A 14,554-nucleotide genomic window follows, 5' to 3' on the forward strand; every position below is an offset into this window, starting at 1 on the left:
TACACTGAGTGTTGACTGCCAAGGTACTGTTTTAAGCATTTTGCTGTATTTAATGAAACTCAAAGGAAAGTGATAAACCATCTTAATAAGAGTCTGCTTTTTTTGTTAATGGAGAAATGTGTTTTAATTTGTTTTTGTTGAGTTGAAAAAAACGGGGGAGGGTGATGGAGAAACCTCTGGCTATGCAAAGCATCAAAACAACTGGATTGCATTCTGTCCAGATACAGCAAGTGACCTGGAAGGTCCTGAGTCCTAAAGAATGGATATTTCATATTGATGAGAGTGATTCACCCTCCAGCCTCTTTTGCAAGACTCCTTATCGGCAAAGGGCAAAATGAATTTCCAAGTGTTTATTTATTTATTTATTTTTAAAGATTTTATTTATTTGACAGAGAAAGACACAGCGAGAGAGGGAACACAAGCAGGGGGAGTGGGAGAGGGAGAAGCAGGCTTCCTGCTGAGCAGGGAGCCTGATGCGGGGCTCTACCCCAGGACCCTGAGATCACGACCCGAGCTGAAGGCAGACGCCTAACGACCGAGCCACCCAGACGCCCTCAGCATTTATTTTATTGGTATGGTAGAATCAGTGACAAGGAGCATGAAAGTTTGCGCAACCAAGTATATGTGGGGAATTTATCTTGAATACATAAATGCTATTGATGTCTGACTTGGTTTGTTATCTTTAATGAGTGAAGGAATGGTTACAAGTGTCTTTCTTCAGTCCCTTTCTATTTCTTTCCCAGGGGCTTACCCTTCTTATGATGTTTACATATGCCATACATTTACACTTGACCTGTTGACCATCTATTTTTCTCCCTAGGTCTCAGTGAGGGCTTGACTCTTACTTTGTAGGTAGAATTGCAGTGTAGTTGGGTGAGCATCCACCTAGGGTACTCCACAGCATTCATTCTCAGCTTCATAAAGGCAGATTGGTGAAGGTACTAAGAACAATGCACTAGTGTTTGGTAATAAGGGAAAGTTTCAGTGTTAAGAAATTGCCTTTTCAAATGAGCACTGCATCAGGTGCTCTGTGGGCCTTTGAGTTAGAGCTGGGTTCACAATGGGCCTCTCTTCCTTACCAGTATAAAATGGGCAAACCATTTTAACTTTACTGAACCTATTCCTTCAGCTATAAAAGGGACATGGAATTTCTGTCCAGAGAGGCTTTGAGTGTTAAGTGCTTATTAAGCATTTAGCCTGGTGCTTGGTATATAGTTTTACTGGGGACCTCTTTCATTACATGGCAAACAGAGTAACTATCCTTAAATACATGAAGTCCTTCCTCTATATTTGGGCAGGATTAAGTTGTGTAATTCACCTGTTTGTCTTGCAAAACAGCTTTTAATGTTAAAGTAGTATATGGGCTTTTGTGTCAAACTATATTGTAATATATTGGGAGTCAGAATGCTTTTATGTTCACTGCTTTATTAAGCAGCTAAAATAGTATGTGGTCCTTGGTAGAGTAGTTACCTGGGCCAAGAATTGTGTGTGGTGTGTATTTCTGTGTGTTTCTCCTTGATTTTAGCTAATTAATGATGGTAGGTTTACTGTAATTTTTAAATTCTGATAATGCACGGGCGCCTGGGTGGCTCAGTCGTTAAGCGTCTGCCTTCAGCTCAGGTCATGATCCCAGGGTCCTGGGATCGAGTCCCGCATTGGGCTCCCTGCTCAGCGGGAACCCTGCTTCTCCCTCTCCCACTCCTCCTGCTTGTATTCCCTCTCTCGCTGTGTCTCTCTCTGTCTCTGTCAAATAAATAAATAAATAAATCTTTAAAAAAAAATTCTGGTGCGCCTGGGTGGCTCAGTCGTTAAGCGTCTGCATTCGACTCAGGTCATGATCCCAGGGTCCTGGGATCGAGGCCCACATTAGATTCCCTGCTCAGCAGGAAGCCTGCTCTCCCTCTCCCCCTGCTTGTGTTCCCCCTCTCGCTGTGTCTTTACCAAATAAATTAATAAAATCTTTAAAAAAATTGATAATGCAGAAATTTCTTGGTTCCTAGAGGAGAGTATTTTTCTGGATGCAAGGAGAGTCAACCCAAGTAGCAGGAAATAGTAAATCTTGAGAAAGAGACTTTGTTAAATTTTATTTTGAGAAACATTCAAACTTAGAGAAATTGCAGCAATGGTACCTTGAAATTTTGTGTATCATTTGGATTCACTCACATTTGCTTCTATATGTTATGTATGTATTATTTGCTGAACCACCAGAAATTAAGTGGCATACCTTTTTATTTCTGAATATTTCAGTTTGTGTCTCCTAAGAATAAGGGCATTCTCTTGCACAACCACACTCCAGTTATCAAATTTAGGACTTTTAAGAATGATAGAGTATTTCTCTTACAATCTATGTTCAAATTATGCCAAATGTCTTTTTTTTTAATTTTATTTATTTATTTGAGAGAGAGAGAGAGAATGAGAGATAGAGAGCACGAGAGGGAAGAGGGTCAGAGGGAGAAGCAGACTCCCCACTAAGCGGGGAGCCCGATGCGGGACTCGATCCCGGGACTCCAGGATCATGACCTGAGCCGAAGGCAGTCGCTTAACCAACTGAGCCACCCAGGCGCCCCAAATGTCTTAATACTAACCTTTAACAATCCCCCTGTTCCTATTATCCATTGCATTTAGTTGTCTCATCTCTTCAATTTCCTCGAATTTCCTCTGGTTTCTCTTCAGATCGCATAAATCTAATTTAGAACAACTCCCTAACTTGTTCTTCACAACAGTAATAAGAGTTTGAAGAGTTCATGCCAGCTGTTTAAGGAGTGTTTCTTAATTTAGATTATTCTACTATTTCCTCCTTTTATTTATTTTTTTAAACTTTTTATTTATTCATGAGAGAGAGAGAGAGAGGGGCACAGGGAGAAGCAGGCTCCCAAGGAACAGGGAGCCTGATGTGGGACTCGATCCCAGGACCCTGGGATCAAGACCTGAGCCTACTATTTCCTCATACCTCAATTCAGGTTATGCATTTTGGCAGGAATACTAAATATTGGTGCATTACACCAGATGGCATACATTGTGTCAGTTTATCCCATTATTAGTGTTAACTCTTACTTGGTTAAGGTGTTGTCCACCAGATTTCTCTTACTTTTTTTTTCCCCTTCATAATATTCTGTGGGAGGATAATTTTTTTTTTTAAGATTTTATTTATTTGACAGAGAACACAGTGAGAGGGAGCACAAGCAGGGGGAGTGGGGGAAGGAGAAGCAGGCTTCCTGCTGAGCAGGGAGCCCGATGGGGGGCTCGATCCCAGTACCCTGGGACCATGACCTGAGCCGAAGGCAGACGCTTAGCGACTGAGCCACCCAGGCGCCCCTCTGTGGGAGGATATACTGAAAGTATCAACAAACCCAGTGATTTTAGCATATAATTATTTTTGCTTGAATCAGTTATACCTTCTGTGTTCACTGGTGTTCTGTCAGGAAGAGCTTTTCCTTCTGGTAGAGCCCAGTTCTTGTTTCCTGTGTTATCTGGCAGTCATTCACTTTACTCCAATTCAGCCAGTTGGGGGGACGCCCTTTCTGGCTCCCTTCATGAGACTTAGAGTCTTAAAACACTGAAGGTTCTTACTTAATGACCAAATACTTTGAAACTCAGATATATCAAATTTCTCTCTGCTTAAGTCATAACAGTACTATAAAATTATGGAAGCTTTCTGGAATGTCAATTTTTTTTTAGATTTTATTTGAGAGAGAGAGCACATGAGAGGGGGGAGGGTCAGAGGGAGAAGCAGACTCCCTGCCGAGCAGGGAGCCCGATGCGGGACTCAATCCAGGGACTCCAGGATCATGACCTGAGCCAAAGGCAGTTGCTTAACCAACTGGGCCACCCAGGCACCCTGGAATGTCTTAAGGTATCAACTGCAGGTGGAAATTTACCAGTGGTCAAGATTCCACCACCAGAAGGGGCAATTTTAAAGAACAGTATCCTAATTCTTGTATTAATTTTGAAATGCCACACCTTTTATTTCTTAGTGTGTGTGCCCTAGTTGCTGTTTAAAAATCACATAATGCATATGAAACTAAATTCTCATTAAAAATGTTAAAATCCATCTTGACTAGCTCTCTTCCTGTTAACCCTCTTACTCTCATTTGTTCTCTAGACTTAACTACTTTTAATGGTTTACTGTTAACTTTTTACCTCCATATTTGTATACACATTAAAATACTTGATTTTTTTGCTTTTGACAAATGGGATTATTGATATTTCACAATTTGCAGAATTTGGGGATCTTTGTCAGTAGTTAGGAACTTCCTCATTCTTTGTAACTATTGCATAATGTTCCAAAGGGTGAATGTCATGATTTAATCTCTTTAATGCCTATTTCTCTGACATCTTTATGCCAAAGTTGGTTGACAACCTGCAAGTATTCTGAGAATGGAAACCATATGAAGTAAGGTTCAGAGGACCGTTATTTATCTTACAGTCTTACAAATTATGTTAGTTTGTGCTTGTGTTCTTTTTTTTAAAAGATTTTATTTATTTATTTGACAGAGACACAGGGAGAGAGGGAACACAAGCAGGGGGAGTGGGAGAGGGAGAAGCAGGCTTCCCGCGGAGCAGGGAGCCTGATGTGGGGCTTGATCCCAGGACCCTCGGATCATGACCCGAGCTGAAAGCAGACGCTTAAGGACTGAGCCACCCAGGCGCCCCTGTGCTTGTGTGCTTAAGATAGAACTTCCTTCAGGTTTTCTAGTAGTAATCAAGTCTTGTACTTTTTATGTTAAAACTTTTTTTTTAACACAGAAGATGTATATATTTGGAATGTTTAATTTAGTGTTGCTTAAAATAACAGAATGATGAATAATATTCCCAACATTTAATGTTCAGCATAGATGCAGGTAGGCAATAGCACTTCACACTCAGCTAACATTACTGGTGTGAATGTATTATCCATATAATGACATATTAAGGAATTGTAATTTGAGCATAAGATATAACTAGCTGGGCCATGTCTATTTGCCCTGTGTGGGGAGCCCAACGGGAGTCTTATTGGCATAAAAGAACAATTTTTCTGATGAGATGTTCTGTGCCCTGTGCACAGAAGTATGAAATTCCATTAAAGGAAGCTGTTGAAGAGAAATAAAATGGCTGATCTCATGTAAGAGTAGGTAGGTAGGACTTAACTCATGATCCATGTGAAACAACTCAAGTCATTGGGAAACACTGCATGGGCTTAGAGATCCTGCATTAGCATCTAGGAGTATAAGTACTTTTTTATAAGCACCAAGCACAGTTCTAAGCACATCACATTAACTCAACCCCTCAACATCACTAAGAAGTAGGTTATTACTCCCACATTGCATCCTACAGACAAGTACATTGCTTGATGTCACAGTAGGAAGTGGCAGGTTTGTGCCACACTGCCATTTTGATTAAGTGAATATGTGGGGAAATGGATGTTATAAAAATAAAAGGAGCAATTAGGAGTGATCAAAGGGATATCCGCCTAATCTGAATGTTCTCAATTTACAGTGCCCTATTAACATGATAAAAAGGGCACTCTAAACAGGCTATCATAACTTCTAATCAGTTTATATTTATTAAAGACCCTATGAGAAGCTTACCATCAGTAGTCAGATTAATTTCACCTTTTTGAAAAAGAAGTAAACTACGATAAAAGAACTGTGCCCTAATCCTACTTAATCCTAGTTCTGAGATAGCATAAACTGGCATTTTTTTTAAGCTGGCAGTTTTAGATAAGCCACTATATTATGTGGATAGCCATATACATATTTTAAAGATTTATTTTATTTTTTAATTAAATTTTTTTAAAAAATAGAAACATCACTTTTATTGACAAGTTAGGGCCACAACAGACAGCTTCCAGAACAGAAATAAGACAGTCCCAAGACAATGGAGTGTAAAATCGTAGCAGACAGGTTAATACTCTTCACCCTCATCCTCTCCCTCAGCACTAGCCGCTCCAACCTCCTCATAATCCTTCTCAAGGGCAGCCATGTCCTCATGGGCCTCAGAAAACTCTCCCTTCCTCCATGCCCTCCCCCACATACCAGTGAACAAATGCACGCTTGGCATACATCAGGTCAAACTTGTGGTCCAGGCAAGCCCAGACCTCAGTGATGGCTGTGGTGTTGCTCAGCATGCTCAGAGCGCACTGTACCTGGGCCAGTCTCCACCGGGCACCACAGTGGGAGGCTGGTAATTAATGCCCACTTTGAAGCCAGTGGGACGCCAGTCCACAAACTGGATGGTACGCTTGGTTTTGATGGTGGCAATGGCAGCATTGACATCTTTGGGAACCACGTCGCCACAGTACAACAGGCAGCAAGCCATGTATTTACCATGCTGAGGGTCACATTTCACCATCTGGTTGGCTGGCTCAAGGCTTGCGTTGGTGATCTCTGCTATAGTCAGCTGTTCATGGTAGGCTTTCTCAGCAGAGATGACGGGGGCGTAGGTGGCCAGAGGGAAGTGGATGCGGGGGTAGGGCACCAGGTCGGTCTGGAATTCTGTCAGATCAACATTCAGAGCTCCATCAAATCTGAGGGAAGCAGTGATGGAGGACACAATTTGACCTATCAACCTATTTAGATTAGTGTAGGTTGAGCATTCAATATCGAGGTTTCTACGACAGATGTCATAGATGGCCTCATTGTCTACCATGAAGGCACAATCAGAGTGCTCCAGGGTGTGTGGGTAGTGAGGATGGAGTTGTAGGGCCCAACTACAGCTGTGGAAACCTGGGGGGCTGGGTAAATGGAGAGCTCCAGCTTGGACTTCTTGCCATAATCGACAGAGAGACATTCCATCAGCAGGGAGGTGAACCTAGAACCAGTTCCTCCTCCAAAGCTGTGGAAAACCAAGAAGCCCTGAAGACCTGTGCACTGGTCAGCCAGCCTTTGAATGTGGTCCAAGACAAGGTCAATGATCTCCTTGCCAATGGTGTAGTGCCTTTGGGCATAGTTGTTGGCAGCGTCCTCCTTGCCAGTGATGAGCTGCTCAGGGTGGAAGAGCTGCCAATAGGTGCTGGTGCAAACTTCATCAATGACCCTGGGTTCCAGGTCTACAAACACGGCCCTGGGCACATGCTTGCCAGTGCCAGTCTCACTGAAGAAGGTGTTGAGTCATCTTCCCCGATGGTCTTGTCACTTGGCATCTGGCCATTGCGCTGGATGCCATGTTCCAGGCAATAGAGCTCCCAGCAGGCATTGCTGATCTGGACACCAGCCTGGACCATGTGGATGGAGATGCACTCACACATGACTGAGATTTATAGGGTTCCTTGGGGCTGGAGGAGGTGAGGGGATGGCGACAAGGTTCTCCCGCTGACAGACTACCAAAGAGTCCGGGGAAGAAGTAAGAGCTAAAGATTTATTTTAGAGAATGAGCATGAGCTGGGGAAGGAGCGGAGGGGGAGGGAGAAGGGAGGGGAAAGAATGTCAAGCAGACTCCCGAGCTGATCCCAGAGACCGACACAGGGCTTGATCCCATGACCCCGAGATCATGACCTGAGCCAAAACCAAGAGCTGGATGCTTAACCCACTGAGCCACCCAGGTGCCCCTGTGGGTAGCTATTTGCTTTTTTTTTTTTTTTTTTTTTTTTAAGATTTTATTTGAGGGGCACCTGGGTGGCTGGCTCAGTCAGTTAAATGTCTGCCTTCGGCTTGGGTCAAGATCCCAAGGTCCTGGGATCGAGCCCCACGTCGGGCTCCCTGCTCCGCGGGAAGCCTGCTTCTCCCTCTCCCACTCCCCCTGCTTGTGTTCCCTCTCTTGCTGTGTCTCTCTCTGTCAAATAGATAAATAAAATCTTAAAAAAAAAGATTTTATTTGAGAGTGAGAGAAAGAGAACACACAAGCAGGGGGGAGGGGTAGAGGGAGAAGCAGACTCCCTGCCAAGTAGGGAGCCCGATGTGGGACTCTATCCCAGGACCCCGGGATCATGACCCCAGCCGAAGGCAGACGCTTAACTGACTGAGCCACCCAGGCATCCTCTTTTTTTTTTTTTTTTTTAAAGATTATATGAGAGAGAGAGAGAGGGAGCACAAACAGGGTAATGGCAGAGTGAGAGGGAGAAGCAGGCTTACCCACTAAGCATTAGGGAACCCAACATGGGTCTTGATCCCAATGCGGGTCTTGATCCCAGGACCCCAAGATCATGACCCAAGCCAAGGCAGATGCCCAACTGACTGAGCCACCCAGGTGCCCCAGGGATATTGTTTTAAACTGTGCATGTATTACTCGCACAAACTTAAAGTGAAAAAAAATCCATTCAGATTCAAATCTAGCCTATCTCCACCCACATGGAGCACCCCCATGGATCCCGGGGTCCTGGGATCAAGTCCCGCATGGGGCTCCTTGCTCAGCGGGGAGCCTGCTTCTCCCTCTATCCCCCCCTTGACAAATAAAATCTTTAAAAAAATATTTAAAAAAACTCCAATATTCCTAAAAGATTTATGATGGCATCAACATTCCATAGTCTTTTCCTCCCTCCTTTCCTCAGTCACATAGCTGCTATTTGTACCTGACCTATAGGTACATATAGCAGGTAAATTTAAACTAGCACCAAATTCCTTATTTTGCAGATTTACAGGGGATTCTCTTCATAAGGTTGTTAGAATAGATAGCATGTTACACTGCGTTTTCCTCAAGGTGATGAACATGCCTGATACTTGTAGATAAAATCTGGTGCACAGATTCTTGGTAGCACTTCCAGTCATCTTGAATTTGTGCTGCCATTTTGATTTGCTTTGACCAATAGAATGCAGCGGAGTGACGTGTCGCTTCTGAGCTTCAGCTCCTGGAGGGCTTGCCTCTTCTCTCATGCTCTTTCTGAACACTGTCACAGGTTTGTAAACAAGCTTTAGGGTGAGACACAGTAGATACGAGTGACCTCTGGAAAAAGGCCCAGGTTTCCTAGCTATTACAACCATTCCAGCCGGAGCTCCTGATGTACAGTGAACTCTGCAAGTGCATGTCCCTGTAGAGCAGAAGAGTCCCTGAGCTGAGCCTAGATTAAAATGCCGAACTAAGGAATGGGAGCAAATAAATGCTTGTGTAAAGCCACTTAGTTTTGGTTTGTCACTTAGTTTGTTACCCAGCGATAGATAAGGATACAAACCTAATAATGCCCTCAATCTGGTTAATAAAAAAGCATTTCCAGGGTGCCTGGGTGGCTCAGTAGGTTAAGCGTCTGCCTTCGGCTCAGGTCATGATCCCACATCGGGCTCCCTGCTCAGCGGGGAGTCTGCTTCTCCCTCTCCCTCTACCTGCCGCTCCCCCTGCTTGTGCTCTCTCTGTCAAATAAAAAAATAAAATCTTAAAAAAAAAAAAGCATTTCCAGTGAACAAATGAGCAACTACCTAGAAGTGACTTAACCCGTGCCTATTGGGGGAATTAGTGGGTAAACGGGGCCATTAGGCATAGTTTTCCTTTGTTGAACAGTCTCATCCAAGTTCCCATGCTGAAAATTTTCACATTTCTCAGAATTAGCTTTACATAATAGCTTTATTTGTTTGGTGAAAAAGACATTTTCTTTAGCTAGTGTTTCAGCAAAATACATCTTTTATCTGGCATTTTAGAGAAAAGTCCCATTTCTCTAATTTTCCTTCCTGTTGTGTAATCATGGAGTTTTAAAGTCAAAGACGGGAAGAAAAAAACTTCTTTTAAGCCTGATGTTAAATGCTGAGAAAAACTGGAGATAATAGAAAGTTTTTAGGATTCCCTTTTAGTGAAAGTAAGATGTAAAAATGAACAGGAATAGGATGAGTGCTATACAAGTAGAAAAGGCAAGCCCATTTACACAAGCTCAGGACCAGATCAATTTGGTATTTGAAGCTATTTGATTTGTGAATAGAGTTCTTCTGTTCTAATACAGTTCTAATTCTATGTCACTAGTAGAGTCAGGACTTAAAAATCGGTTTCTTTTCTGTGGTAATTTAGTGGTATAATTCTTTGGATGTTTGCATTCCAGATTTCCTGTGTATTTAATTTACTATTTTCTTAATCAGAACTGTGGTTCAGGATCTCCACTCATGCTGTGATCTGTCCGTGGTACTTGGCAAAGCTCACTAGCACTGTGGAAAGATTCCCAGCCAGCCACGAAAGCACAGTTGATTTAAAGCTATCTGAGATGGTAAGAGCAAGGAAATCACACTGGGACACTTGATGTTTGTTCAGCATTGCTGAAGTAAGACAGCAAGAGAATAATAGCACATCACACACACACACACACACACACACACACACTCTGCCCTAGCCCTGAGAAATACTCTTCTCACAGTAGAATTGTGCATAGTAGAATTCAAAGGAAGCCAGAAAGAATTAATGTGGCAGTTACAGTTTCCATGGAAATTGTGTCATTGCTTTTGGAGGTCTTCAAAGTGGTCTTTCTGAGATAACATGTTTCCCCCTTGAGGTTGAAAAGTTCTCTCCTTTAGACTTGTGATGTGTTCCCACATATAGAGGACATACCGTGTAGTGGTTAGAAACCTGGGTGCTATCTGATGGGACTGTTCTGTATCCTAATTGTGGTGGTCGGTACACAGACATATCTATATTGAAATCCATAGAACTGTACAATGAAAGGGAAAAAAGTCAGTTTCCCTGTATAATTAAACCCACAGGGGTACTGAACCTAGACTGCTTGGGTTTGTTTGAATCACAGCTCCATTGTTCATTAGGTGTGTGACCCTGGGCAAATTACTTGTGCCTTAGTTTCCCCATCTGTAAATGCAGGTAATAATAGTATCTCCTGCATGGAGTTTGCTGTAGGGATTCAGCTAATATATGTAAAACACTTAAAACAGTGTCTGGCTCATTGTATGTGCTATATAAGAGATAGCTACTATTATTATAATGTAAAGGAATAAAAAGATGTATGAGCTATAATATCATCATAGCAAACATGAACAGTCTAAAATACAACTACCATGAGGTGGTGCCCTTATACAGGAAAGGAAGAAACCCTAAAAGAATGCAAATGCTACTAAGCAAAAAAAAAAAATTTTTTTTAAGAGAGTGCACATGTGTGTGTGCACATGTGGAGGATAGAGGCAGAGAGAGAGTGAAAGAGAATCCTAAGCAGGCTCCACACCCACCCAGTGCGGAGCCCAGTTCGGTGCTCCAACTCACAACCCTGAGATCATGACCTGAGCCAAAATCAAGAGTCAGATGCTTAACCGACTGAGCCTGAGGTGCCCCTCTACTAAGCAAATTTAAGTCTGCTCTGTTGCTATTTTCCAGGGAAGGCAAAACCCAACCAAACAAGAAAATCCCCTCATTCTCCTAATTCATTCAATTATTCATTGAATGCCTATTTTCCAGGGACTTACTGAAAAGTTAGAAAGGATCTTGGCAGTCCCTCACTTCCCAGATCACCTGATGATGTGTTCTCCAGTGCATGTGTATCTTTTTTTTGTGTGTGTGTGGCCTGGCTTTTCAGATTTACCACAGCTACTGGCTAGAAGTACTGATAATGTCTACGACTAAGCATCGTATCTATGGCATCTACCAGTGAGAATATTAAGACCAAAGAAATTCTTCCACTAGGTTGATTACTTACAAGGTAAATCCTGAGAATTATTTGGGAGAGAAAAGGAAGCTTCTGAAAAACAGGAACCTGGGGGTCCAAGCCATGGGTATTTTAAGGATGCTCTAGACAGACTTAGGAATATTCAGATCATGAATCTCTTGTACAAAATGAGAGAATAACAATGCTCTTCAACACGAAGGGAAAAATGAGGCATCATTCCTATATGGTATTCAAATATTAATCTTGAACCATTCCCCTATCACTACAGGACATTAATGGGACAGACAACATGACACAGAGACATTAAGAGCAGGCAGAGGTGCTCTCCATTCGATTCACATGAGTGTGAGGTCTTGTTTTTAATGTTTAAGCATTACTCTTTGACAGTTGAGAAAACAATCCCCCTGGGAGGAGGAAAGCAGCCAAGAGAAAATGGAACAGTCTGAGAAAGAATGGAAATGATTCTATTGCTCCACAAGGCAGAGCCAAGTGGGAGGGAAGCCAGGATAAATGATCAGAGGCTGTCTACGAACCAGCTCGCCCCAGCTTGGGCGCTGGGTGCCTACTCAGTGAAGCAATAACAGCTCTACCATGGCTGGCACAGCGGGAGCTCCAAGTTAGTCATCTGCAGGAAACTGGCCTTGATCTCCATTTTGTAATCAGTGTCTGAACGATCCAGAAACACAAGCCCACAGGATTGCATCTGGGCTCTACTTCTCCTTGGTTGTCATGGGAAGTGAGCGTTGCAAGTAACATAAACAAATTTAGACTCTGGGGGAACTACACAGTAAAGTTATTTTTTTTCTCAAGATTTTATTTATTTATTTGACAGAGACAGCGAGAGAAGGGACACAAGCAGGGGAAGTGGGAGAGGGAGAAGCAGGGTTCTCACGGAGCAGGAAGCCCGATGTGGGACTCGATCCCAGGACCCTGGGATCATGACCTGAGCCGAAGGCAGATGTTTAACTGACTGAGCCACCCAGGCGCCCCCACAGTAAAGTTCTAATGGCCATTTATGGTGATTAAAAATACAAAATGTGTTAAACTGTTTCGGGAACTTGGAAGGAAATGCTGCTGTTTCAAGGAGGGGAAGAGATAAGGTGTAACTTTAAAAAAAAAACTTTGAGTTTAATATTACATAGAAGTCAAAAACCTTTGATGGCACATATTTTACTTCCTTTAGGTGTCAGGAATACAAAAGAGGTGACATGCTGAATGCCACACAGCTGCAGAAATTGTAAATGATCTAGTATAAATGTGCTTAATTGTTTTCTAGCCCCTCGAAACCATCTGTTTTGTGGAAAAGTGAGTGGGCTGTCCTGACCCTTTGCCATTAATTTCTCCTCGTTACTTATTCCTGCATGATTACTGATTCAAGGGAGCTCTCCATACTTAGATTACTAGATTAAGAAGTATCATGAAGCTGACTAATGCTCAGAAACCAACACAGTAACAACTTAAAGTTACATCCACTGTGGAGCAGTTGAATATACCAGCAGTGATCCTGGGCTGCATGAGGTTGGCAGAATATGGAGTAAGTTAACACGGATCCTAGCAGAAGTCCTCGACTGTCTAGGTATGGGGCCTCATTTTTGTCTGTGGTATTGGAACCACTCTTCCCTGGCTTTCCTGCCTGTTTTTGCTGAGAATTATACAAGGACTAAGAAAAATCTAATGTCTTTCCCTCCTGTTATAAGTGAGAAAATGAAGACCTGAAGACATTAACTAATATAACCAGGGAAACTAAACTTGCCGAGTAAACTGTACTGTTTGAAACTTCTAGCAAGGTATACTGGAACATCTGCTTCAGTCAAGCTTTATAAAACAAAACCATTGAATTTTAGAGTTAAAAGAGATCTGAGAATCTAAATTAAGAACATTGAAAAACTGGATCTTTGTTAGGAGGCCTAAAAGCTTAGAGACGATAAGGAGGAATGCTTTGCTTTCTAAAATATTCAGAAGTTATTGGGGTAATGACAGCATCAGTTCATAGGTTCTATATTTTTATACAAATGCCAGACTTTTAACTTGTAAAATTAATCGTATTTCATTTTTTCTAAAATAAAAGCAACTAGAAATTGATTTTCTCAATTTGGGAAGCTACCGCCCTCTAGAGGGTGGGCTTGGAAATGTGACAGGTACTTTTTTTTTTTTTTTCTTAAGATTTTTATTTTTGAGAGCGAGCGAGCATGAGCTGGGGAGAGGAGCAGAGGGAGAAACAGACTCCCTGCTGAACAGAGAGCCCGATGCAGGACTCGAACCCAGGACCCTGGGATCATGACCTGAGCCAAAGGTAGACCTTTAACTGACTGAGACACCCAGATGCCTGAGAGGTGCTTTTTCTTTGTCACAATGACTAATGGGGCAGCGGGAGTTGTTACTGACTGGCATTTATTATCTGGGGATGAGGGATGCTGTCATACTGAAATGCAGGGTTACACATAAAGAGCTCCTTTCCCCAAAATGCCAATAGTATTTTCTATGAAACATGATGCAAGCGAGATCTAGTTTTTACAAGTTGCTCCTTAAAATGCTAACCATTTATTCTAAGCTGTCTCAGTGAGATGGGGGCTGGGGGATACCCATTGACTGAGAACATAGGTATGTTTATTAATTTTATGGTAAACCTTAGTCTACAGGAAATGCATGGATCTGACTGCATTTCAGGCCAGCTAATCCCACTAGCATTTATCTCAACATTGGGATCTGGGACTTGACTTGCCAATTGTTCACTGTACACAGCTACAGTGCTACTTACTCAGCTAGGAATAAAAGGTAGACATCTGACTGATGTAATGTTATACAGTATATACAGGCAGATGTTGATAAAATGGTTCTAAGTGCTCTGATAACTGCAGAATAGGCTCTGGATGTCACAAAGATATAACCTGAATCTTTTTAAGATTTTCAGGTAGGATTATGTAAGGTATCTACTTGATTCTCCAGTGTTCATTCTCCCCTAAGTAATAAAAACCCCAAATGGTCTCCATTTCCAACATCTTTCAGCTCTGTTGTGGGTGGGTGTGACCATTGTGACTTGACCAATGGACGGTATGGAAT

At 42.4% G+C, this 14,554-nt stretch overlaps 1 pseudogene; it reads right to left on the bottom strand.

Moving 5' to 3' along the window:
* Positions 1-5,731: 5,731 nt before the first annotated feature.
* Positions 5,732-7,646, bottom strand: LOC112835557 (tubulin alpha-1C chain pseudogene; annotated as a pseudogene).
* Between the last annotated feature and the right edge of the window lie 6,908 nt (positions 7,647-14,554).

The sequence above is a fragment of the Callorhinus ursinus genome, unplaced genomic scaffold, assembly GCF_003265705.2.
Source record: "Callorhinus ursinus isolate GAN/ISIS: 27379988/994484 unplaced genomic scaffold, GSC_fseal_2.0 scaffold4, whole genome shotgun sequence".
NCBI classification, from domain to species: Eukaryota; Metazoa; Chordata; class Mammalia; order Carnivora; family Otariidae; genus Callorhinus; species Callorhinus ursinus.